Source organism: Poecile atricapillus, chromosome 2 (genome assembly GCF_030490865.1).
Source record: "Poecile atricapillus isolate bPoeAtr1 chromosome 2, bPoeAtr1.hap1, whole genome shotgun sequence".
Classification (NCBI taxonomy): domain Eukaryota; kingdom Metazoa; phylum Chordata; class Aves; order Passeriformes; family Paridae; genus Poecile; species Poecile atricapillus.
In genome coordinates this window covers 40,386,097-40,412,892 of record NC_081250.1, presented here as the reverse complement: position 1 = coordinate 40,412,892, position 26,796 = coordinate 40,386,097, and the positions used below count along the sequence as shown (strand labels likewise).

General features: G+C 39.3%; 1 protein-coding gene and 1 long non-coding RNA gene across 6 annotated transcripts in view; both read right to left on the bottom strand.

Annotated features, from left to right (window-relative positions):
* RBMS3 (RNA binding motif single stranded interacting protein 3) overlaps positions 1 to 26,796 on the bottom strand; it is a 709,899-nt gene that overhangs the window by 641,591 nt on the left and 41,512 nt on the right. The gene's annotated exons all lie outside the window — the stretch shown is intronic.
* Positions 24,264 to 26,796, bottom strand: part of LOC131575310 (uncharacterized) — a 42,912-nt gene continuing 40,379 nt past the window's right edge. Inside the window, exon 6 of one of the 2 annotated variants that reach the window (XR_009276758.1) lies at positions 24,264 to 24,700. This is a non-coding gene — a long non-coding RNA (uncharacterized LOC131575310). The remainder of the gene's footprint in view (positions 24,701 to 26,796) is intronic. The other variant, XR_009276759.1, reaches the window with a different exon arrangement.

Below are 26,796 nucleotides of genomic sequence, written 5' to 3'. Positions count from 1 at the left end.
TTTTTAGACAACTTTCTCTTTTATCATTTAAACACTGACATTTTTTAAATGAGCTCCCCTAATAACAAGAGAATATGAATATACCTGATTAGTATTCTTTTCTAATAATTAAGACCTTGGCTTGTCCAATTACACATTTTTATACCATGAGAAAACAAAGTGAGAAACTACATGTAAGCACACCCTGGGTAGCACAAAGAACCCAGTGTAAACAGAAAACAACAAATTAAGTGGTTCTTCTGGGTATCAGGGACAAGGGAAAATACTTCACTGCAGTTTGTGAGTTGTGTTTAAAGTACACACCATAACTTTGAATGAAATATTTGGGATAAAGTCGAGTGATGTAGAAGTGGGAGAACAACAGCAAGAAAGCAAGGAGGTGCATAAGTAGGACATGTCTCCTCTCAAGCTTCCATCTTTTTCTCTATAGATCTTATAAAAAGCTTACAGCAGCAGAAGACAACAGGAGATGTGTCATTTAAACAGAGGTAGGCCATTAATATATTGTTTGGAGTAATTGAAATGCATTGCACAGGATTAGTTGCCCGCCAATCATCCCAATTAAGCAGGCGTGTCATTGATCAGCATAGCAATTAAGAGGATTCTAGGATATCAGCAATTTATTCTTAGCAGTCTCAATACTAATTGCTTTCAAGCACAGAACCAGGTTCAACATTTTTTAAAAGAGAAATGAGAAAGTTATTGGAAAACTTCTTGTTCTTTTCCCATGAATGACCTATGGGCTAAACTAGATTAGGAGAATTCACAATACTGCAGAGTTCGAACATAGTAACAAATTATTCCATCATTATCTACTGCTAGCAACAGGAAATGACAAGATCAAATGGAGCAACACTCGGTGTTTATTTTAACCTGGATTTTGCAATGTTCGTGTAAGTCAACAGACAATTCAAACTCCAAAGGCAGCACACAGTAAGGCAAAGGCTCTGTGGCAACAGAGCAGGCAGACTGTGCTTTCCTGCAGATTCTTTAAGAACGAGGAAATGCAGCCCTGCAAACCACCAAACTTTTGGCATCCATTTAAATCCAGTTTCAAACTGGTGTGATTCCTCACACTAACACTCTCCAGTTTCAACCAACTAACACCTAGGTCTATCCTCTGAGCAAATTGATTAGTTTGACACCAGTCTGTGTTTTACAAGCGTTTTGGGGTGTCTGGTGGTGTCTGCTGTGTCAGCTGCGCTCAGGAGATCCTCTGTGCAAGCAGGCGAGACTGAAAGAACAAGGCATGTACTGTACTCCAGGTAGATCAGAGGCTCTCAGGAGCCAAGTTGCCACAAGCATGAGTAGGATAGAAAAAAATGGATAATTACATAGGCGGAGTGGGGCACTGCTGGGCCATAGGAACAGCAAGGAGTCAGGCTTGGTTATAACCTGAGCCCTGGCACAAATCAGAAACCAATAAACCTCATTAAAGTTCCAGTGAGAAACCTTGTGTGTATTGCAAAACACTGTTCTATGTTTTCGGGCTTTTTTTTTTTCTTTTTCTGTTCATATACTTTTTATTCATGTGCATCAATGAGGAAATAAATAATGGATATCTAAACTGGAATACTTACATTTTTGCTTTTCTTATTATTTTCTTTTAACACCAAAACTACTGTGAACTAAATGAAGAAATTAACATACATAACACTTCTAAAAGCACACTGATTGCTTGAATGCTTATGAACAGCAGCATCTATGAATATAATTTTAATGTATCAAAATCTTAGCACAGGACTTTACCTTCCTGAAAACTCAAATATTTGGTACTACAAAAAAACATACCCAATTTTAAAATATTTATTATGCAGAAAGCATAATGTTTGCTGTTAATCAAAAAATACAATGATTACATCTAGATAAATACTCTATTTTACAAGCTACTCTCTACCTAATGTGCATTTTACTTTAAGCAAACAATTTCCCTCACTGGGATCTGCAGTTACTAAGGGGAGATGACAACAGCAATGCAGACCAACACACTGGAGACAGTAAGAGGAGGAGGGAACCTTCTTCTCAGTCTTAGGAAAAATCATAGAATCATTAAGTTTGGAACAAACCTCTGAGATCATCTTGTCCAGCTTTTGACCGATGACCACCATGTCAGCCAGACCATGGCACACAACTAGACCAAGTGCCACATCCAGTCATTTCTTGAACACCTCCAGGGATGGTGATTGTCTATCACCTCCCTGAGCATGTCATGCCGTTGTTTAACAACTCTTTCCATGAAGAAATTCCTTCTGATATCCACCTGAATCTCCCCTGGTACAACTTGAGATTATGTCCTCTCATCCTGAAAATTCCAGTTCTCTGTCCAGTTCACTTTAAAACTTCCAAAGTCTTATACAGAAAGTAAATACTACATTTCAGCCTGGAGAAGAGAATGCTCCAAGTGAGACCTTAGAACACCTTCCAGTATCTACAGAAGGCCTACAAGAGATCTGGAGAGGGACCTTTTACAAAGGCATGCTTTACAAAGGTGATGGCTTTAAACTGAGCACAAATTTGGATTAGAAAGCAACTGTTCACTATGAGGGTGAGACAATGAAAGTGAATGCCTAGAAATGCACTGAAACCATGCCTAGAGAAGTTGTGGATGCTCCATCCCTGGAAGCGTTCAAGGTCGGGTTTGATGGGGCTTTGAGCAACCTGATTTAGCTGAAAATGTCCCTGCCCACAGCAAAGGGGTTGGATCTTTAAGGTACCTTCCAACCCAAATAGTTCTATGATTCTATGTTTTTTCTGGTACAAACAGCCCACCAAACCCATATTCTAGCTTCTCATCCATAACAAAAATTAGACATATCCTTTTCCTTTCCTACCTGAATTTAACCTCATCAGATCTTTAGACTAGGGCATGGCTAATATCCTCGTTTTAGACTTGGGAGGCCCAGAATGACTCACACAGCTGAGACCACACAAATAGCCTAGATAGATCCCCAAATGGGATTTGGAATTTCAGAGACCCAGGAGTCTATTGACATAACACCTGAAACATGCAAACCAGGAGTGTCTTTTAAGGAGCATCTTTTCTTTTTTAATGAGCCTGGGACTTGCCACTCACTACTCTTCTTCAGTTCTTCTTTTGCAGTTTTGAACAAACAGTGATGCCTCTCCCCCAGAATTTCTCTCTGTAAAACTAATGTTGGCATCATTTTAAAAGGCCTGGCCTGACAGATGCAGCTCCTATTTATCCATTAAATGCTATTTGGCATACTGGACCCTTGCATCAAGAGACAAGAACACCCTATTCACACGCTCCTAGCCTAAAGAGTAATAACTGCAATTAAATTGTACATTGCCTTTTGCAGAGGTCAGTGAGGCTGCTATGGGTAATGAGACAGAGAGTGCAAAACTAGCAATTAAAATAGCCTCAGTCTCTCCTAAGAAAAGATGCAAAAGCGTGCAGTAGATAGACACACTATGCATGCAAACATCTGTTGTAAATGCATATTTGGCAACTCAGCAGATATACAAATGGGTCAGTGGTTAAGAAAAATTGTTTCTTTGCTCTGTCATTTCAGGAAGGTAAAGCCTGCAACAGCCTGCATTTTAAGTAAATCAGACTCTTTCTACTTGCAACAGTGGAACTCTTGATTTGCACAGCTTCATAACTACACATTTGCTTAGAAACAGGGTGTGCAGCCCCTGTCCACAAACCAGCTTTTTCCTATTAATTTCACTATGCTTGGTCTATGTGTAATGGAGCCATTTGAAATCCTTCCATCTTGTTTGCAATTTGAATCATGCCCCTATTTTTAGTGGACTTGGAGCTACACTGTGACTTTACCAAATGGAAAATGTAATCATGTCTGTGTTATGTATAACAAAGTGTGTATTTGCCCTGAGCCAAATGAACTGCATCATCGGGATTTTGGACGGAGTCAGAATTTGGGGACAGAAACAACCCTAAGAACGAGCCCTGCCAGCAACTTTGCTTTCCTAACTTGCATTAGCCTGAGTTTTGTGACAGCTCCCCAAAGAAAGGCGCTGAGGCAGCACAGCAAGAAGACAGTTTCTCAAGAATGCAAGAAACCAAATTAGTCAATTTTTCTATATAGTGGAATGGGATTTGGTTTATTCAATGGGAAAGGACATAATAATCTTGAGGGAAAAAAAACCAAAACATTTGTTTAGGAAGAGCATGTATGCAACATGCTTATAAGTGACTCTCAGTTTAACTAGCATTGGCAGAGATTCAAGGGTATGAAATACTCCTCCCAAACTCCACAGGGGCTGATTTATGCCATTGGGCAGCCTTTTCACATAATGAGTTTTCCTCCCAGAGGGTCACATTTACTACTTCTGTCCTGCTCCAGAGGCAAATCACATCTAGCTTCCAGGCTCTGCATTTAACAGGAACAAGAACAGCAAAGCTTACAGAGAAACTGAAGAAACATATGGCAGCTTTGTGCATATGGAAAGGAGAGGTGTGACTGGGAGCATACTGCATGTTGTTGCTATTGGAGCTCCTCAGAAGACCCATATACATGCAGTAGGGAGCAGGAACCATAAGCTGTTTGTTCATACACTGATTTTCAGAGATTCTTAAACTAATACCTACTAGATGTATTATTCAAAGCATTCCAGATGAAAAAAAACCAGCCATTCTTTTTCAAATACTTAGAATGTTTAAATATATAGTGTGCCTTTGCTGGGACAATAGAGAGGCATAATGTAAAAATAACTGCATGCATCTAATCTGGTTTTCCTCTTACAGCAGTTTTATACCAGTGTAATGTCATTGATCCCAGAGAAATTGCTACAGATTCACTGGAAGAGAATCCTGAGAGAGAACAACCATCCGGTGAATGTCACTGCCTTAAGACTGGTACATGATATTTTAAAATGCTCTAATAAATGCCCACATAAGCCACAAAATCTCTTGCAAAAGGAATTCTGAATCATCCACATGTGGGACAATTGTTCCTCAGCAGAGTGGAGTAGAGTTCCCTCAGTGGAGGAACTGTCAGCATACAATTATGTATCTCTGAAAATCATTAAATCTCCATGTTTACTGGAAATACATTAGTGAGAAAACACCATTCTATTTCTCCAAATGTCTTTTGAACATAATAGCTTTTTTTTTCTGAAAATGAAATTCCCAAATCTGCTAAGAAATTACCACAAAATGTCACAGTTCTGTAATTAATAATTCAAGTCTTTTCCCTACCCCAACCCATAAAGAAATCAAAAATACAATTGAAATGTTGTTTGCATGGCAATATGTATTCTATTTCACAGCAGCAGTTGTCAGAAAAGTACTTTCCGTGTTAAGAAAGACACTTTGGGCTTGGTTTATAAACAAATTTTATCCTGGTACAAATGACATAAATCAAGCTAACTACATGATTTACATCAATTGCATTATTTCAAATTAACTGCTAAAATTGAGCAAAACCATTCTGTTCTCCTAAAAAATTGCTAAATGAAGAAAAGCAATTCACATCAGGCAATTTGTAGGCATTTCCTAATTGTTTGCAAAGTTATGTTCCCACTTTTAGAAAGGCTGCAAAAATATTTGGCATAACATCACTCCACCATACGGTAACTTTGTTCTGTATCAATTATAATCTTGCCTTAGCACTTTGTTCTTCAGCAATTCTGATGCTCTGCAATTTAATTTTGTCTCTGCTTCCACGTGGGGGAACAAAGAAACAGAAGGAGCAGGTTGAGCCATGGACCCTGCCATTTTCCCAATTTCTCAATAAAAACAAGTGCCAACAAGCACATCTGTGGCAATGAAAAGACAGAATATATTGTACAGGTAAAGGATGATAAGAAATGCTAGGGACCAGGCATCCATCAAAAACATGTGTCAAAGCAACCTTCTATAGGAAAGCAGATCCACTTAAAAACGAAGTTATTCACATCTTCAGGTGCTGTCTGGATTTGGATGAGTATCTGATGCTATGAAATTGCCCCTTCATCTCCAAACACTAGTCCAGTCACATTGTAAAAAGCTGCCTGCAACTGAAAACCTCCTCTCTTTGGAGACTGCATCAATTCACTTCTAAAGTTCCCAGCATAATTTTGTTGGATCTCACAAAGCACCATCACTAGGCAACCACTTTTTGGTGGGCTCCAACTTATTGCTTAAGACAAGTTTCTTTCTGCTATATCCATCGTCTACCACTCCTTCCCTAGGGGTGTTGAAATCTGTCAACATTTCTTAAGACAGAGGCAAACAGTTTTATTTCTACTTGACCCCGTGGCAAAATGGTATTGCTTTCCTTCACTGCCTCTAAATGTCTCAGCATCCATTTGCTTCGTATTGAAACCGAATTGGTAATTGTCCAGAGTGTTGTCTATTGAAACAGATTTAAATTCTAACCCATGACTGTACTAGACTTTTTTTTAAAGTATTTGAATTGCATTTTAAAGGCATCTAAAGCCTTTGATACTCATTCTATGTACAACAGCAGCAACAAAAACGGTGTGGGAAAAGAGCAAGTCCTTAAAAAGTTTGCAGGCAGTGGAGAGGCCTGGAGCCCTGAGTCCCCCAGTGCCTTCCAGCTCCCTACCAGCACAGGACCCAGGCCTGGAGCATGGTCCAGCTCTTCAAAGGAAGGTGTTCAGGCCAGAGGGGTGCAGAGATCACTCAGCCCCTTAGGTCCTATCAGCTGCAGCCTGTATGTAAGGGTGAAGCCATTGCTTCTTTTTTTAGGAAGTTTTCTCTGCCTCAGAGTCCAGACACTGCAAACAGGATCGGGAAAAATGATGTGTGCACACTATGCAAAGTGAAATGTGGGATGTTTCAAAGAGAATCTCTCCTCAGTTTCCTTCTTTCCTCCTCTCTTTTACTTTTTGTCGTTTTACCCTTAGCCACCTCTCTCCACTTTCTGACAATCTTTCACTATCAGAAAAATAGGTTTTAGAAACATATTTCATCTCTCCAGTCTTACCGTCAGATTTGCTGAATCTGTCTTGACTTCTAAAGAGTCCCATGTGCTGTTTCTTCTTTTTAAGACTGCTTACATTTTACAGATGGAATAAGACAATGGGAAATATTCTTTTATCATACATGATTAACCTTTGGCAACTCAGGTCCTTGAATTAGGAAGTTTCCTGAAAGAGTCATGCCCCTATTTCATCTGATCAATAAATATATATATATTTTGTAGAACAGATTCTTATGAAAAAAGTTTTTCCTGCATGGAGGAATTTTCTCCATACAGAAAGATTATACCAGGAAGGAATCTTGCTGAATCTTGCCTTATGCTGGAAAAGCTGTATTCCTGTTTTGAAAAGAGTTTGTTTTTGGCCAGTCAGCATTTACCTGACTACAAGGAGGATATAAACCTCACAGAAGAAATTACCACCACTGGAATGCACCCAGTAAAAACAGAAATCCCACACCAGTTGAATGGGATGTTAAAGCCCTGATCAGTAATTGCTAAAATATTCATCTTGAAGATTTTTGAGTTGTCTATGAAAAATATTTAAAACAGCTATCAGAAGATGTGCTTGTGAACAACAGTATTACATCAGTGCCGTCAAAGAGGTGCAGCTGCCAGTTTTACACTATTCCAAATAAAACTTGTCCATGCTTTGTGTGCAGTGTTTTTCATTTGCACAGCAATACCACACAGAATCTCTAATCAATGATATGGACTGGATACAGGCAAAATATTACTTATTTCCGCAGAATGTGATGAAGGGATCCAAAGGAGAAGATTGACCTAAGGGAGACAGAAGTGTTTTAGAAATCTAAACTCAATTACCATTCTTTCATTCACTTTACTATGTTTGAAATGCTTAAGTTCCTACAGTTCAGAAATCAGCTGATACACCTTTTTGTTTCACACAACTCATCTGGAGTTTGATACACCTAATTATGTTCATATGATACTCCTAATTATGGCTTAATTAGTTAAACTCTGGGTCTAGGAAAGTCTGAAAGCTATTCAGAGCAACATCACTTAAATCAAGAGCTATTCAGTATGAAACAGAGGTCACATGAACAGCCATAATTCTGAACAACATTTTGCAACTTTATCAAAACATTAGGAAACCAGGAACCATATCAAATTAAGAGGACAGATTGTTTTACAATGCAAGCTCCTGAGCAGAAGAAATGAATAAAAAAGTATTAGCTGTGGTTATAAATCAATCATGGTATTATATTATTAGCCTATGAGGTTAACATTTATGGTTAACCATTACACCATAGGAAGTAGTTCCAATGCCAGAATACTTAAAATCAGCCATCAGATGTGCTCTGGTCAACTCATCAGTAAGTCTCAATCAAGCAATCTCATTTGAATTAGATAAGACTGAGCTGCCTATACGTAATGTTTATAAAAGACTGAAATATTGAACTAGCAAAATAAAGGTCAGTTTTAGGGAAGTTTTCAAACTAGTTAACAGAGTCTTCCTTTTCACTTTCTTTGAACAGTAGCTCAATGAAGATTCCATTTGTTTAAGAAAACAGTGTTAGTAACCACAGATCAGAATCAGGTCTTAAATGGATAAAAAAAACATAACTAGTAGCTGGGAAGCAGGACTGACTGAAGCAATAAACCCCTACCACTTCTTGGAGCTCTAGGTCAATACAGAAGACCATGCGTCTAAGCCACCAAAACTGCAAGTTTGTTTTTGTTAGAGAAGTGAGAAACCTCTAGTGCACAGTGACAACTCTGTATGTTCCTTCCTGCTTAACAAAAGAGATGACCTCAGGCAAGGTAAGAATTTTGCAGTGAAAAATCCCACTATCTATCAGAATTTGTGTGTAGGACCCAGGGGTGCCAGGCAGTCTGCAAGTACACAGGGTGGATTACTTCTACCCCAGAAGAGCTAATATTAAATGCATCACCAGCTTTTGATTAGGAGCAATTTGAGCTGGTTTATTATTTTAGTCAGAAAAAACCCTGAAAAATCTTATCTTGCTGTGTGTTTTATCTTCCTTTGCAGAAAACTAAAACAGCAGCAGCAAATAAGCCTTGTACCAATTCAATTTGGAAATCACAAGTTCAGCAAAAACACAGAGATACAACAAATTATTGAAGTTACCAGGTTTGAAAAGACCTTTATAAGAAGACAAGGTGAACTAGAGGTGTAAATAAGTTTTTAAAATTGAATGAGTTTTCTAAAAAAGCTTTAAAACAGACAAATTACAAGGTAAAGAAATAACAGATTTAGAATGTCATTTAACCATGGGAATTCAAACCAAGGAACAAGGCTGCTCACCTCTGGGACAAATCCTCCAGCTCCCCAGGAAATCTGCTAGAGTGCAAGGAACTGATAACTATTGCAGCAGCAGGTGGACCAGGGCCCCATGGAAACCTTTCCCACAGCTGTGCTTATGACGATGCGAGAAGGCACTGAAAGCCTGTTCCATAAATCAACAGGGATGCAAAGGCACATGAAGAGCAGGACACACTACAAGCTTCCCAAAACAGTCCAAGTGCCCCAGGCAGGGAGGAGAAATGTGTAACAGAGGCTCAGAGGCTGTGCATTATCTCTACAGCAAGGATGCTGGGATGATGAGGAGGGCAAAGGTCATGGCCATGTCCTCTGGATCCACAAACATGGCACAGCTAAAACAACACTACAGACCCATCACTTCTTCCTTTCCTTCCTATCTAGAAATTTTCCCAAAAGACACGATATTTTGGTGGTAATACCAGTGAAAGTGACAGAGATTATGAGCCTTTTGGCTCAAAGTCAAATTATTGAAAAACTCAGACTTTCAGAGCTCCTTCCATGATTGCCCTAATTTGTGTCTCCACTGTAAAGAGTGAGTCAACAAAGAAACACCTAAAGAACTGAGATTTTGCAGTTTGTAAGCCTTCTCTTTTCTCCCTACTCATCTGTGCTGGCAGGTTGATTTTTTCCTCAATCTGGACTAAAAAAAAAAAGAAAAAAAAAGACATCAATTTATTTTTTTGAATACTAACAAAACCCAATGGGAGAATCAGGCAAGAAGAAAATTGCAGGCTTTTCAATCTCCTATTGTAGGGAAGTATGCTGGAAAGACATTCATAAAATGAAATGAATGTAAAGAGTACATCCAAGAGTGTAGATTAGTGAGGAACGCATGTGCTAGGATTTGCATAATTCCAGCTGGTTGGTGGAACATTTCATATTAACAATAATGCTAAAAATAACGTATTTTGAATATACTTGAATAGACTACGCTTAAGCACTGCTGTTTTCTTCACAGTCGATGGGTGCTTTACAACAATCAAAGGCAATGGCAGGACAGGAAAATTCACCCTTGAGTGAGGTGGTTACAGACAGCCTTGCAAACAGCTACAGCTATGGCAGTGAAAAATGCCAACATATATAACCAAGCTACACAAAATTCCTCCACCTTCTCATCAATAACTCTTTAGTGACTGCAAGAATCCAGACATTAAGTTCTTGGCCAAGTGAAGTTCAGACTTATTCGATAGTGGGTCTAATTTAAGCATTGCAAAGAAGAAAGACTCCTGGAACTCCATTGTCTCAAACACTCACATCTTTCAGGAGTGTTTACTTCAGTGCATCTAAGCTTTGAACTGATAAAAATATATTCTTTTATGTTTATAGGTTGCTCTCTCTAAGGCTCCTCTACCCCAGTCATAATTTTATTTTGTGTCTTTTAATTTGGTGGGGTTTTTTAAAGCCCAGCTCCTTCAATGATATGTTTATGTAAGGATTTAATTTTTCCTTTAAAATAAGAACCCAGATGCTCTTAGCCTTCATTGTTGAAAAGAGGAGTCTTGAAGACATCTCCAAGCTGAAGATAAAAGATCAAAAACCAGAAGGCAAGTAAAAAGAATGTACATTTTTTAAAGCCCCATTTTTTTTCAGCCAACATAATGATGTTTTTGAAGTATAACATGATGTATAAAGATTGGAACTGGAGAAAAGAACAAACAAACAAACAAAATGCCTTCCCTGCAAGCATGAAAATACCTGTTTAACCATACATACCAAATGAATTAATGGAATTATACACATGCATAAGTTTATGTATGAATATTCACACTATGTGAAGTTTTATTATTTTTTTGTTTCTATGTATTAAAAGTGAATATCAGCCTTGAGGATGTGATTGATCATGGCTCAGTCAACAAAGCATCCAAAAAAAACGCTATATCAAAAGTGTTGCATGTCAACATACAGTATGAAGACGATAAAATAGCAGATCAAACAAGCACTGTAGTTACCAGATACCCAAACCAACAAATAAAATGAGGCAGTGACCTGTGAACAGAAAACATCACTTAGGTAAGGCTAAAATTCGGATGGTGAGGTGACAAAAAGAGGGAATTCTTGAACAGACAATCTGAAAGACGAAGGCAGCAGCCTCCATTAAACTCAGAAAGACTCAGTTCATAAGTCTAACTTACAAATGAACAGTAGATATTTGATTGACTCATTCATACTTCAGCTTTAATTTTTCAGTATGTCAGTAGCTTGATTTCCAGTCCCGGAGCACCTACAGCTCCACTGAAGTAGTAGGAGATGTGAGAATTCAGCCTCTTTGAAAATTCAGCTAAAGGCACTTGGAGTTATGAACAAAACGCAGGCTCAGTTGCGTGCCTATTACTGTACCATCATTATGACTGCTCACAAATTAGGCACAGAGTCTCACACATGGTCTTAGTCATATGGGGGACAAAGTGGCATCATGAGACGATATGAATCCAACTCCCTATAAAAGCGCATACCTTTGAAAAGCTCACCCTGGGCTTTGAACAGTTTTTCACAATGGTTCTCTTCGAGGATTTGGTGGTAATAGAAATAATTCCTTATATATCACTGGATAAAAGCTCAAGATTATTGAAAAAAGGCTTAGGTTTTGTGCAAGAGAAAGGAAACTTCGCACATTGCTCCTGGGAAATCTGTGTTGCAACAAGAGGAACAATGCAGGGCAAAGATCATGCAAGAGTGAAAAAAATATAGCTGCTACACTGCTACATGAGGGACATCTCATTTCAGTCCCCTAGAAAATCCCTTCCTTTTTTACATTGAATTCATGCCAGAAGGGCAAAAAAAAATTAGCTACCTTCCAGTTAAACCCATTCACAAAATCAACATAGTTTTGAATCATCCCTTGTTTGCTTTCATTCCATTACAGTTTAGAATTAACATAACCTAGTTTATTGGTTTTTCATGCACTTCAGCGTTTGTCTTTTTATACTAGACACAAAACTAAACTTCAGAGGCCAAAACTGGGGCAGGGGAGAGGGAGGAAGGCAGGCCCCTTTCATTAATCTCAGGCAAGGGTTTCAATCTCAGACTCATGCAGGATTCACAGTATAACCATGCAGTTAGCTTTTAACTTTAATTTTAAAATTACCCAAATGTATTCAAAATGTTTGCTTAGTTGAATCTGTTATGCTTTGATAGCATCACTCCATGCCATAAGGGCATGGCAAGGAAATATAATATGAATGATAGCACTAATAAATTATCACTGTAAACTACAACCACTCCTTCACATGATCTTCTGATTTTTACTGTGAAAAATGCATTTAGGCAACAGGTAAAAAAAAGTTCCTTGGAGAACATAATCTTCTGAAATGTTATGAAGGAATGGAAAAAGAGTGATTCATTGGATAAAACTGTAATTTCATGTGCAGTTCTGATGAAGCCAACAGGAATTTTTTTTATATTTGGAGGATTTTACTCTATCCAGATACTGTTATGTACATTGTTATGACCTATCTAGATATTATCTAGATGTTTTTCTCTGAAGACAATAAACTCCATGTGACTAAGCACCTGGTTCTGAAAGAGGAGGATGAGCACAGGACAATGGGCCTTACAGCTCATGCAGGATGACAAAGTGATGCCATCCGGAGTCTGGGCAATATATTGGCCCAAATAATGTTTATGACTTGTACCATAAATCTGCTTATCAGCTCACATTTGCAGTTTCGTGCATCTTTCTTCCTCTATTCCTTGGCTAAAGACAACTTTGGCCTCTTCCTAAGGTAATTATTGTTAAATGTAAGTGGATTATTCAAATCAGTTTCAACATGATTTACAATAAGACTGGTCTCTAAGAGACAATTATGAAACAAGGAGTTGGACATCTGAATATTTTTGTCTCCAAATTCATTCCTCCCCATGGATGAATGCTTGATGTCATGGAAGATTTTGGTTACAAAAAGAATGAAAGAGTCCTCCCCTTAAGCCCTATACAGCTTGATTTACCACCTAATCACATACTTAGGGAAAACCAAGAAGGTGAGAAGATCATAATAGTGATGGCCAGCCTTTACCCAGGGAACTTAAAAAGGTGGGTTCTTTTCTGGAGACCAGATTTTCAATTTGAAAGCAGAATATAACCCGAGCTAAAGATGAGTTTGAACACTGTCAAAATATTATTTGTCCATGGAACATCTGCTAAGAGGAGGGAGGAAACATTTTGGAAGTGATCACCGCTTGATCATCCATGATGCAACAAAAAAAAGTGAAGACTCCATTTGAAGGGTACATGGCATTTGGAATAGTTCCATGGGCAACTGATGATGTCATGTATTACCTAGTCTTCAAAATGTTAGCTTTTCTTTTCACCTTTTATTTTGCCAGAGTATGGCTTAAGCCTGAGGCTTTTCAGTGAAGTCTTTTTCTTTTTTTTCAGCTTAGTTACAGGAATAGCCAGAAGTTTTATATTTTCTGAGTTGAATGCAAAGGACAGATGCTTATACATGCAAAGGGATAGTTAATTTTCTCTTCAGCTCATACCAAGACAGGAGTGAGGATAGCATTTTGCAGGCTTTGTACAAAGAATACAAGCAGAAGAGTTGTAGTTACACATTACAGTTCAGTCACTGCAGCTGGATACAATCCATATCATTTGCTTACATCTTCACAAGATCTTCAAGGCGTATCAGCTGCAATGCATTATCCACAATGTCAAATATTCTAGACAGGCCAGAAATAAATCTGCCTATGAGCTGTTACTAAGAAATCATCCATCAGCAACAAAAAAGTAATCTCTGCTGTATTCTGGTCCAAAGTCCAACTGAGAGGGTCTAACACACAGAGGTCGAGATTGGTTGCTTCTGAGCTTGGCTTTTTGCCAGTTTTTTAGTCATTCTAGAAAGAAACATGGAATTAGGCAGTGTGTTAGCTTTCCAAACCAATGACATAAAAAAAACCCTATTAGTCCTGATTGGATTATTGTGTTTTCAAGGAAGGTGATAAGTAAAAAGAAAAAAAATAAAAATTATAGTATGTACATAGACACCCTTCATAATCTGAGGCATATCAAGTATTTTTTCCTCACATTCCTCCTCTCTCATAAATCCTCTCCAAACTGCTGATATGCATCAAATTCTGAAGACTTTAAAGAGTGGGGCATAGAAAAATAATCTGATACTTTGCCACTGTGCCTGTATGGATGCAGAGCATAGGTATTGTCTTAAATGAGAATTTGTTTTCTGTAAACCTGATAAGAGAAGGTTTTAAAACCCACAAGCATTTATCCCTCTATCTGAAGAACTTCTACATGTAGGTCACTGATAGAAACAGCTAGGTTTGAAGAGGGAAAAGGGAAAAATACATTAAACATTGATAATATTTGGGGTTTCTTCCTCCCCAGATCATGTCTTCCTGAGCACTCCAGACAAACAGAACATCCATTACTCTTGTCCTAATTTCTGTCAACAGTGAGCTTCAATACAGGCCTAAATCTGCTGCCACTGCAGTTGGTGAGAACACATCTTTAATAGGACTAATGTCAACCACTGCTGCCAGTGCAGCCTCATGGCACAGATCAGCCTGCCCTTAAACCACTTTGAGTGGAATCCCAGTTCTGCCAAACACTTAAGAGACAATCACAAAGGAGAAAGGAAAGCACAACTCTGGGTATTTGCTTCATCTTGGGATTTTTTTTTTTCAACAAAAGCAAAACAGCCAGCCCATGAACTCCCTCTAGAACAGAGTGTACTCAACTCATATGCTTCAGTCTCAACAACAAACAGCCTGTGCTGCTGGGCTTAATTGCTGTCTGGCAGTTCCAACACACAAACTTCTCCAGCAGTTTTCAGATGCTTCAATACCACGGCTCCCTGGAAAACCATCAGAATCCATTCCCTGTCCTGTATTTTTCCCACTTGTCCCGAAGTTTTTTCTTCGCAGTTCACGCTGGGTCACAATTGTCAATCATCAAAAATGCTGCTTGGACTACAATTCCACCCAGACCATACTGCAGGAAATAATATCTTTGGGATAGCATTCATCTCACCTAACTCACTTTATTTCAGAGTTCAAGCATACATCCTTGGCTAGCCAGCTAATTCCCATCATAATCAGAATCTTCAGGCAGATGAAGAGTCATTTAATTCCAACACAGGCTTCTAAATTAAGTGCAATGAATTTACCTCCTTAACTCCTTGACTATAGAAGGAACCCAGAAAATTAGCTCTGGCTAGTTGCTTCCTTTTTTAGATCTGGTTTAGGAATGGTTACATGATCTAGCTCCATGCAACAGTGTCAGGTCCCGGTGGGAATTTGATTGGCATATATATTCTAAAAGATTTCAAATATAAAAAAGAAAAAATATCTTTTTAGTGGCTTTCTGTTTACCCCAAACACCATATGTTGAGTAACTTCAAGACAATCTCTAAGAAGTCTAGCTGAGGTGTTCAAATGTCTTACTTTATTACTCCTGGAAACTGTAAAAATTTATTTTATGAGATAATACAGCAGGGTCAATTTCTTCATATGACAATCAGCAATACCTTCTTTTATATTCAGTTTCAGACCTGCATAGGAAACAAGGTACCTGCACTTTCCAATGTATGATATTTTTCACTTTGATTTTTCATTGGGCTTTCAAATCTGCATGAAATTTTTGCTTTTAAACCAGCTGAACATACAAATACTACTATAATTGATTTTGGCATTGAGCAGAAGAAAAAGAGTATCATGTATTTGGGGTTTCTATTACCAGAAGCCATTTGAGCTACTTTTTTTTTTTTTTTTTTTTTTAACATAATGAAATGATTATGCAAGAAACTACAGTGGCATGCTAAATCTTCCAGACATGAGAACAAATTAATGACTTAGTGGGTGAAATGCTGGAATGCTGACAACTGCAAGCTAGGCTTCTCTAATGTACTGGTAGCATGGTTAACAGCCTGCAACCAAAATGTCTTATAATCCTTATGTGAACCATCAATTTATGCCTTTAAACTTACACTGCTATTATACCATTAAATTCCTATTCTTCCCTTGCCAAAGCTTACTTTATTTTCCTGGGCAAATTCTACACTAACACAAAATGTTAACCTGGGGTTGTTTGGAGAAACAGGCGTATATAGGAATGAAATGTACATCAAACTTTGTGGGCATTCACACAGGGTAAAATAGATTAAGCTTGCATGTTGAGATGCTGGAAACTAGAAGTATGTGAAAGAGTAATTAAGAATAAAATACAGTAAAAAGCCATGTATCCCTTTTATCTTACACCCTCTTTAACTTCCTTCTTTTTCTTCAGCTCCCAGTCAGATATTCTTGCATATAACTTACATATAAAGTACTTTCATGCTCTGTGTAAAAATAGTTTCAGGTTGTTCTAGTTTCTAGCAGGGCAATTACTGAGACACAGGTGTTGTGAAAAAATAGATAAAGGAAGCTTTCTTTCAGAGCCTTGTCACAGACAAAGAGAAACCAGATGTTGCTTCCCCTGCTCAGCCCCCCTCTATTATTGTACCTTTTGGCTTAGGAAATTCCCAAATCTAGGAAAGTATAACCAAGTGGTATCTCCATAAGTTCACTGAGACATCTGCTATTTCCTTTTGCTGGAGATACTAGCTGGACTTCCACACTGGGCCTGTTTCTGATGCTTCTTATATTTACTAATTCCCACTTGCTGAAACAGACCCGTCAGCCTACAAAGCCAGGCAGCTCTGGGGCCATCCTTGCCATGAGACAATATAAACCAGTCCAAAGTAATTTTTCCTCCCTGCAGAAACCTATGCCAAGACCCTGTCATTTTAAAATCTCTACTGTAACATTTCATGGCTATTCCAAAAGACACCACTACTTGCAGAATGTAGTTATAAAATACTACCCCATAAACTCTGAAAACTATTGTGTGATAAAATCATCACATAAACTGTCACCAAAAACAAGGGCAGGGGGGGACAAGTAATAGAAATTCAAAATTCTCGAACGAAGGACAGTAAATATGTTTTTGTTTTACAGTAATTAACACCACCTCCTTGTTATCTTCAGATCTTTTAAGGTGTCATACTAAATGATGCTCTTCATGAAAAGTAACTTTTAGCCATTTCTAAAAGGCAGAAAAATTACTTCTGAGTAAGAAAGCTAAACTGCTTTTCTTAAAACAACATATTCAAAAAGTCTTACAGGTGCACCCTGACAGAAATAACTGCATCAAAAACCTAGAGATTTTACTTTGGTTTTATGCTTATAGGGTGATCATCTATTCCCACAAAAGCCAATTGAAATTTTGACATCCGCTTCAATGGTGACAGAATTTCACTCACTGAGTTAAATGACATTTATTAGATTTTCATGTTAAATGCAGAAGAAAATCCTGTTCAGGATTCCTGCTAATCCAGACTCAGAATTTCTACACAACTAAAGCAAGAAAGTTGGTAACCTCAGATCTCTTCTAAACTGTATAGAAATGACCCAATTTCCCACATTCCTTTGAATACTAAATCTTTGAAGCCTGTGATGAGGGAAGAACCGCTATGTTGCACTTTGAGTTTCACTCAGTATTCTGACTGCAGTCTTTGTGAGTCTGCAAGGATTTACATTCATTGTCTCTCCAGTCGCTTGCAAAATGATTTCTAAAAATTCTCTCTTCCAACTACTATTAGACACTGTCTAATACAGGAACGAGGAATTCCTGGCCCAAGGGCTAGATACAATCTGCAGCTTAATTTCAGGCAGTCTGCAGCCAAATGAGTTTCCATGTGTGTGTATTTATTATTGGCTGAAAAACCAAAGTGCTTATTGATATATGACTTGCCAAATGCCCCCAACAGACCTAGCTGGTCCTTCTCAAGGAAAGGACCTCTACTCCAGGGCTAATAAACTGCAACTCAACATTACAGCTACATCAAGCAACACAGAACCATGATATTGCAGATTATTCCAGAGTACATAAATGCAGTATTCCAATGTGATTATCACATAGGTTTACCATGCTGGTGCCAAGGGCACCATTAGCAAGGCATTAGTGAGGCTACTCAGTGCTGGCAGCTTCAAATCAGGAAATGGCAAAGAGAGGGAGGAGGAGAGAAGTAAGAAATTACTATACCTTGAGCTTCAGAGTTCAGAGAAGATTTGGGGACTGACAGGAAAGCAAACAAAAAAACATATTTTTGCTTTCAAATATTTTTTGAGCATTTGAAACAGAAAGTGAGGAAGAAAGCATAATTTCTTCAAGGTTCGTTTTTAAGAAAACTGTACTTTTATATCAAGCAACATTAAAAGAGAATGCAATAGATTCAGAGGAAAAAGAGTTCAGAACTGAGGAAGCTGCTCACATCCTCCTGTTGCTTGATCTGAACCATCTCATATCCATCTAGGTTATTGCTGTATCCTGTCACAGAAGAACATGACTATTCATGCAGTAAGAGCCACTGCTATGCAACAGCTGTGCTCTAATGGACATTTTGAGGGAGGGAGGGAGGAAGGGAGGGAGGGAGGGAGGGAGGGAGGGAGGGAGGGAGGGAGGAAGGAAGGAAGGAAGGAAGGAAGGAAGGAAGGAAGGAAGGAAGGAAGGAAGGAAGGAAGGAAGGAAGGAAGGAAGGAAGGAAGGAAGGAAGGAAGGAAGGAAGGAAGGAAGGAAGGAAGGAAGGAAGGAAGGAAGGAAGGAAGGAAGGAAGGAAGGAAGGAAGGAAGGAAGGAAGGAAGGAAGGAAGGAAGGAAGGAAGGAAGGAAGGAAGGAAGGAAGGAAGGAAGGAAGGAAGGAAGGAAGGAAGGAAGGAAGGAAGGAAGGAAGGAAGGAAGGAGGGAAGGAGGGAAGGAGGGAAGGAGGGAAGGAGGGAAGGAGGGAAGGAGGGAAGGAGGGAAGGAGGGAAGGAGGGAAGGAGGGAAGGAGGGAAGGAGGGAAGGAGGGAAGGAGGGAAGGAGGGAAGGAGGGAAGGAGGGAAGGAGGGAAGGAGGGAAGGAGGGAAGGAGGGAAGGAGGGAAGGAGGGAAGGAGGGAAGGAGGGAAGGAAGGAAGGAAGGAAGGAAGGAAGGAAGGAAGGAAGGAAGGAAGGAAGGAAGGAAGGAAGGAAGGAAGGAAGGAAGGAAGGAAGGAAGGAAGGAAGGAAGGAAGGAAGGAAGGAAGGAAGGAAGGAAGGAAGGAAGGAAGGAAGGAAGGAAGGAATGGAAAAGAAAGATGGAAAAGATGGAAAAGCAAATGAGAGTGAGGCAAATGTAATGGGTTTACATTGACACCCTTCATAAATCTTGATCATGTCTTCAACAAGACCTAGAAAAATCACAATTTCACTCCAGGACAGGGATGTTCATTACCCAGGTTCAAACTGTATGAAAAATTACTGTGGAAGAATCACTCACAATTGATTTATGGCTAAATTGAGAAAAGTAGAACTGTCATGGCCAGCTCAGTGCCTTCAAAATATCTTCCAATCTTGCACCAACACTAAAAGATTTGCAGGAAGCTGCTCTTATTATTTGTGTACCCAAACACAAGGCATTAGCCCAGCGTATCCCATTAATCATTCCAGCCACCTAGAAATGAAAGCTATAATAAAATGGAGAAAGGGGAAAAATTAATTTTACTTGATCTCTACCTAAAAAATAATGTTGTAAAATAAACATTTCTCTCTTTATAAGTCTCAGAGAGTGCTTAAAAATATTTATATTTAAAAATCTAACCAATTTATTCATGTTTCTTTAAGAAAAAAAGAAAAAAAGAAAAAAAATTTCTGCCAGAAGGAAGACTCAAGCTTCAAAATATTTGTTCATCTTATTTTTAAAAAACACCAAATTTCTTGAGACTTGTTCAAGGCAAGATAAACAAAGAGATCATATAACAGATCATTTTGGAGATCAGCTGTTCAAAGTCTCCATATGCTTCAAATCAATACATAGAGCACATGGATGTTTAGATTAACTTCTGTGCTTCATGAAGTGCAAAAATCTCTAAGGTCATGCATTCTATGCTCACCAGCAAGTTCATCATTAACAGACAAGTTACTTAAGAGCTGCATCATGCCTTCAGGAAAATTTAACTTGTACAAAGAGTTAAATATATTCAAATTAAAGTTTGAAAACTGGAGCATGAAGAAACTAAGTAACAAACCCTCTGACAAGGCACATTTGTTGTGAGTAAAGGTTTTATAGGACTACAGCTGTCAGCTATGCTTTACCTCTCTTAAAATGTTGAAGTTGAGGTCATGACATTAAGACTGAACTGTTAATATCACCTCCCAAATTAGTCATAATTACTATGTTTTTGAACCACTGTGGGGCTTCATCCTGAATGCCTGTGGGCCTACAGTATGGGATGAGAAGGGACTAAGTTCCTGACCTCTCACCTCCAACGTAAGCAGTGTCCTCTATACTTGTATCATTTCTCCTCTATCTCCTAAGGCTATATTTTTGGTCCTTCTTCTGGCAGGAGCTTTCTCAAGCTCTTGAATGTTCTTGTCACCCTTTTTCCAATTCCCCTGTTTCAGTCACATCTTTTTGAGCTCAGGAGGCCAAAATTGTGCACTGTGTTCTAGCTGCAACCAGAGGCACAACTTTGTACAAAAGGCTGTACAATATCCTCTCAGTTACTCAACTTCTTAGCAGTCTTGAATGATGTGAAAACTAATATCACAGTTGGGTTTTGGCTGTTGTAATTTGATCAAGTGTCCCCACTGATCTCTCATACTCCTCTTTTCTGGATCTGTCAGGACTGACTGTTCACACTCAATTGTTCTTTATTCACCACTGATCTTCATCCAGCACTGTTCTGCCCACTTGGTGGAAAACTTTAGAATTAATACTTCTTGTTCCTCCTGACAGGCTGTGTAAGTATTTCCACACAGATTTTGCAACATGGTGGCTCTAGCTCTCTCTCAATAAATGTAAACAACAGAAATCTTGGTTAATTTGCAGATGTCCTAAGCCCAGCTTTGGTCTCTTTCTACCCCAACAGATTAGCCTAACCCCCCTCTGCTTTTCCTCTCCTCCCCAGCTTTCAGTCTGATAATAGTATTTTGTCTGTTACTCCACAATATTGGAGTTTTTGTAGGTTTTTTTGTCCAGAGCTCTACCACTCACAACATTTTGTTTCCAATTACTCTTTACTTTTCTAATAGATTCTCTGTGCTAGAAGTCACTGAAACATTGGCTCTTATGGAAAAAAAAAAAACCAAACCAAAAACAAAAACCCAAAAAAAATGGTGGACTACATCATGCCTTTCTGGTATTTTTCTATTGTTTTTAAATCAGGATTTCAAGTTGGTTGCCAACTTGCAAAGTGTTACTTAAATATATCACTGAATTAACTAACTACGCCTGTAACTGATTTACAGCTGAAGCTTTGTTTCCAGTAGAATTTATAGGAGACACAAGCTTCAAATCACTGTGAAACCCAGCCACAAATCAAAGTCCTCTGACATATGGGACCAATTGGTCTAGTAGAGGTTTGCTGCTGGAGCACTCAGCAGTTTGTGCTTTGTCACTCCAGAAATGGAGTGACCCAGCCCTTGGTCACTCCATTTCTGCTCACAACATTTTGCTATCTTCAGAATTGCACTACTCTCTTTGCAGATTTGCCAGGCACCCATGCAGATTCACAGGTGTTACTGTATGACTTCTGGAAACCAGAACATGTCCTGCAATTCTAGAAGCCTGTCAAGGGTTCTTCTTGCCTCAAGGCCTTCCAGAATTTGAATTCTGTGTTCCAAAGGCACATCTGCCATGCAGGAATTCAAGGCTTTGGTATGGGACACAAATAAGCAATCCAGGAAAGAAGGGAAAAATGAGTAGGACACAGTGTCTTCCATGATCTCTGCTGAATCAAGGAAGCAGCTCTATCAAGGATGTTTTTTTAATCCTTCTGCTCCAAGAAAACTGGATGCTGTGTACTTTTGAGGATGAATGAAAAAAGGAAACAACAAGGCAGAAGAATTCTACTGACTCAACCAGCATTTTGGAGAAATGAAACAAAGGAAGAAAGAAAACCTAGTCTGTATGATGTGGTCCAACTTCACTTTCATCATCTTTGATGGAGAGACAGAGACTAATGAAACCCTAGCAGAGGCCAATATGACAGCAGGGTTATTGTAGATTATATCCGTAATAAAAAATGCAATAAAATTACAAGGATGCACTGGTGTTATTACACTTTAGAAATTAAATTCCAGAGCTGAAAAACTCAAAGGCATAGACATATTCTAAAATCTTTCAGACAGCCTTCACAATGACAGCATTTCTTCCTCAGGGCACAGTCCTGCCTTGCCCGAAATTAGAGTGTGCCTCCTTTTCAGTTTCAGCACTGCAAGATTAACCTTGGCATCTTTGTTCCATGTAAGCATCCACAGGTCAGTGAAGAAACTGCAGCCACACTCCCTCAGATCCCTGTCCCACACTTGTTTGTTCAGCAGTATGCAACATTATCAATGTCTCATTATTGAATGAAATGCCACCACAGTGAGTGAAATGCAGCCCAAAAGTGGGCACTTCTTGTCTATTTTCCCCCGAGTCAACAGCACACAGGGCAAAAAGACAACAAAAACCCCTATGTGTGTGCTTCCCCTGCTCCATGACAGCTGCACTTCATCATGTCATCCACCCCAGGATCCCTGTCTCTGGGTTGGGAATATAGCTCTGTTCCCAGCATGCTCCCCATTTGCCTGTCACTTTAGTGTGGTGGGTGATGAGTAACCCTCCTTCTTCCTTACATCAGCATCTTTAAGGCTTTAATATTCTGTTTGATCTCTTTGAAGCTGTGGGAGGAGTAAGCAATTTTCTGTCTGGCTTATTAGCTAGGTAGGAAATACTCCCCAATAAACACATTCTGTGGCATTGCCTTTAGACCTCTTATCCATGACATTGTTCTGCCCTTTTTTGGTTTTTTTTATAAGACATTTTTGTTTAACTTTACGCATTCAGGCAAGTAGATATAATGCAAATAACCTGAAAGCCAACGTTATTTATAATTTTACTGCACATAACACCCTCATTCTCCACACCACCCTTTCATTCTATAAAAATATACAAGAGTAAACAGGCACTCCAGAAAAAGAAAACCAGGCATCCAGTGTTAAAACTGAACAGCTAAGAGCTTAGCAGCAGCAAATATAACCTCACCTCCTTGTGAATAATGCCTTCCTATTTAGTCTGGTTACAGGTGCACTATGCTGCAAATACTATGCTGTGGTGTCAGCTTTTCTCTACAATCTTTACCACAAGGCTGGAGGATTATGTAAGTGGAGGCAAAAGAACCCGTTTGGAGAATTGAAAAAAAGCAAGTATGCTTAAAAATTAGGACTTAAAAAAAGTTGTACAAATCAGAATGAAAAAGCTGAAGTATAGACAGTATTATGTGGAAAAAAAAAAAGACGGGAAGGGAAGGGAAGGGAAGGGAAGGGAAGGGAAGGGAAGGGAAGGGAAGGGAAGGGAAGGGAAGGGAAGGGAAGGGAAGGGAAGGGAAGGGAAGGGAAGGGAAGGGAAGGGAAGGGAAGGGAAGGGAAGGGAAGGGAAGGGAAGGGAAGGGAAGGGAAGGGAAGGGAAGGGAAGGGAAGGGAAGGGAAGGGAAGGGAAGGGAAGGGAAGGGAAGGGAAGGGAAGGGAAGGGAAGGGAAGGGAAGGGAAGGGAAGGGAAGGGAAGGGAAGGGAAGGGAAGGGAAGGGAAGGGAAGGGAAGGGAAGGGAAGGGAAGGGAAGGGAAGGGAAGGGAAGGGAAGGGAAGGGAAGGGAAGGGAAGGGAAGGGAAGGGAAGGGAAGGGAAGGGAAGGGAAGGGGTCTAGCTGAACAGATGTTCAGAGGAACATCTTTGCCCAACTTTCTGCCCAGATATTGTGAGCAGCATTTCACATCAGTTGCCTGCAGTTTCTTTCAAGGTACTGATAAAGGGGTAAGTGTCACTTCAAACATAAACATCTATTACTCAAGCCTCTTGCTCATCACAGATGAGGCATATCCCATAACAACATGGGCTTCATTTCTGTGGAGGCTTACAATAGCTTCAGAGAACTTGGCCAAAGTCCCAACAAGCCTGCCATCAGGATGAGAAGTGAAAGGGCACTCAAATGCTTTTTATGTGTTGTCTCATGAAGAAAATCTTCAGAAAAATTTTCCATGGAAGCTTTTAGAGAAAATAAAAATATTTATTTATTTCCTCTACTGAGGATTTCTGAATTCACACTGACATTTGACTGAGAAGTTACTTAGCATGCTATACACCACAATTCACTTACAACAACAGCAGACACAGTAAAGTTCCCCTTTTCCCCAGAGGATGACAATAGTGTATACTTTTCATAGTGTGATACAATTTTTCAAGGTTTGGGGTTTTTTTTCTTCTTTTTTTAAAGGCTGAAACATGGGAAAATATGTGTGAAAGGAAGGATCTAAGATGAGAGGGACACTGAAACTGGAGATACAAAACTTGTTTCTATGATACATTAAATATCCTACCATGGTCAAACAGACACACACAATAACATTTATATGTGCAAAGGATCCACAACCGTAGGTCTTCCACCAGAAGAATCTAGAAGTTGCTTCAGCAGCAGATTTTGTAATCAGTGACAGGCACCTGTAAGACAAAAAATAAGGAACGAGTGTTAACAAAGAGATACTTCTCCCATCCACAGCTTCTAGCTCATTAGAATTTGCAAGAATCTTTAAGATCAAGAGTGACTAATTCTTCTCTTGGTCCTGCGCCATTCTGTGATCAGCAGATGACTGATATCTGATTTATCTGTGATCTAGGTGTACTGCAGGGGCAACAGGGCTGTCCATGGAGACATCCAGCAGTACCCAAACCTATAAAAGATGGAGGAAGTGAAGCAGCATCACATCTGTCAGCCTCCAATCAGCAAGATCACCCTCCATTTGGTACAAAAAGTGGGTGTTTTTACCCACCAGCATTATGTTTTATGTCATTTGTGTTGTTAACAGCACACTGGGGAAAGGTAAGACAGCAAACATGCATTTGTAATACACCACCCAGCTCATCAACAGGAGCAGTAAAACCTTTAAAACAGACATAACAGCAAAAGCAATTAAGGAAACTCCTTCAGTTCAGAGCTACCTGGGGCGAGCACATGAACTGGCATACAAGCTGCCTGGAGGCCCTGGAGAGCAGTTGCTGAATTAGTGAGGATTGGAACAACTAATTGGTGATTGTTTATCAAATAATACACTAGCAATTCCACTGTGCTCTAAGAGGGAGGCAAGAATAAAGCCATTTCAGGTGCCACCACTGTGAACTTAGCATTTTTCTAAGATACATAAGACATATTCTTCAACTCTTTTAAGTATCCATATGCAGACTAGACAGAGGCTGGCAGGAGGCACATTTATAAGTGCATTTATTTCAAGTGTCTCTGCTAGTTCAAAGGACTCAAACAAAAAACGTTGTCTATAAAAAACACAGATGTGGTTTGGAAAGGAGAAGGAGGACAACTTATCACTTTTAAGGTGGGAGGGAGGGATGGCAAATATGGTATTAATTAATATAAAGCCTTCTTCTTCCTTGCTGCCCCGCTGTCCCCAAACACACAAAATGAAGAGTCTACTCAGCTCTGCTCTCTCAATACTCTTGGCACGTACCTCCTTCTCTCTCCCCCTCACACTCCCTCTCTCTCCATAAAGGGGCATGAAATGAGAAATTTTAGCAAGGTTTCTTTACAGAAGAGAGGCTTGGCTTCAAGCCCAGTATACATATGTGGGAGGGAGTCTTCAAAGAGAGACTCCCTCAGCGCTGCCCAAGAAAACAGTACTTCTCACGGTCCACAAGCGAGGTTTTCTGGGACTTCCTGGCTCAAGCCCCACCAGACCCTCAGAGACAATAAATGCCCAATGAGACAAAAACATCTGCATGATGCTGTCTTGAATTTTGCCTAGTTTGAATTTTAGGAAAAAATGACATGTTGAGAGGAATGGCTAAAAAAATCCCCAAACCCAATCAAAAATAAAAAAAACCCTTGGGGTGTTACTGGATTTCCCTTTTATATAGCATGTCCAGTTATATGAACTAGTCAATTTATGTTAAAGATTATTTGTTGTCTTTAGCTTCATCTGGATGATTTCTTTTCAACAAGTCCTTGTAGACTCTTGTAATGGTGTGTTGGTATAGTTATACAAACATAGACAATTTACACTTACAAAAAGGCCATCTGCAGGTATAGTTTAAAGACATTTCCATGAGCAAATTGAGTTGTCCAAGAAAAAAAACCTTTTTTTCCCCTGGTCTAAATTCATACATTCTAGGGCTTTTGCTAGCATAGCAATTATTAGAAAACCATAATAAATCCTTACCTGACACAGCTATGCCAGGAAGACTAAAGCCGTCCTCTCAATTAGGTTGAAGTACTTCATATTTAAAGAACATTTATAATACAAGCTTTTCCCCTCACAGCACAGTGCATCCTCCCCAATCACCTGGCTTTTCATTGCTACCTGCCCACACTCTGGTAACCATGGATCTCCTAGACATTTACAGCATCAAGTATGCCACTGCAGGCTTGCCTAGGGCCTTTTAAAAGGAGCTTATTTTTGATTGTTTGAAAAAATTTCCCTCCATCATGCAGACAGACATTCTGCAATTTCTGATGAACCCTCATTCCCAGCTTACAGCCAATTCTGACCCACTTCTTAGTATTGTGCTAGTAAACGCTTACCACACAG